Raw genomic sequence first — 574 nt, 5'->3', positions numbered from 1 at the left:
TGCTATTCTTTGGAACTCTGCATTCAGATGTTTATATCTTTCCTTTTCTCCTTTGCTTTTTGCTTCTCTTCTTTTCACAGCTATTTGTAAGGCCTCCCCAGACAGCCATTGTGCTTTTTTGCATTTCTTATGTGTTAATTTCGGCTGTACAGCAATGTGAGCCAGCCATCTGTATACATACATCCCTGCTCTCTTGAGCCTCCCTCCCACCACTGCCCCCATCCTACCTCTTTAGGCCATCACAGAGCACTGAGCTGAGCTCCCTATGTTATACAGCCAGCTTCCTACTAGCTATTTTACAAAAGACACATGTACCCCAGTGTTCACTGAAGCACTATTTACAGTAGCCAGGGCATGGAAGGAACTTAAATGTCCCTTGACAGATGAATGGATAAAGAAGATGTGGTACATATATACAATGGAATACTGCTGCTGCTGCTGCTGCTGCTAAGTCGCTTCAGTCGTGTCCGACTGTGCGACCCCAGAGACGGCAGCCCGCCAGGCTCCCCCATCCCTGGGATTCTCCAGGCAAGAACACTGGAGTGGGTTGCCCTTTCCTTCTTCAATGCATGAA

Source organism: Bison bison, unplaced genomic scaffold (genome assembly GCF_000754665.1).
Source record: "Bison bison bison isolate TAMUID 2011002044 unplaced genomic scaffold, Bison_UMD1.0 scf7180017864356, whole genome shotgun sequence".
Classification (NCBI taxonomy): Eukaryota; Metazoa; Chordata; class Mammalia; order Artiodactyla; family Bovidae; genus Bison; species Bison bison.
The sequence above is the reverse complement of the archived record's forward strand: the minus strand, read 5'-3'. Positions refer to the sequence as shown.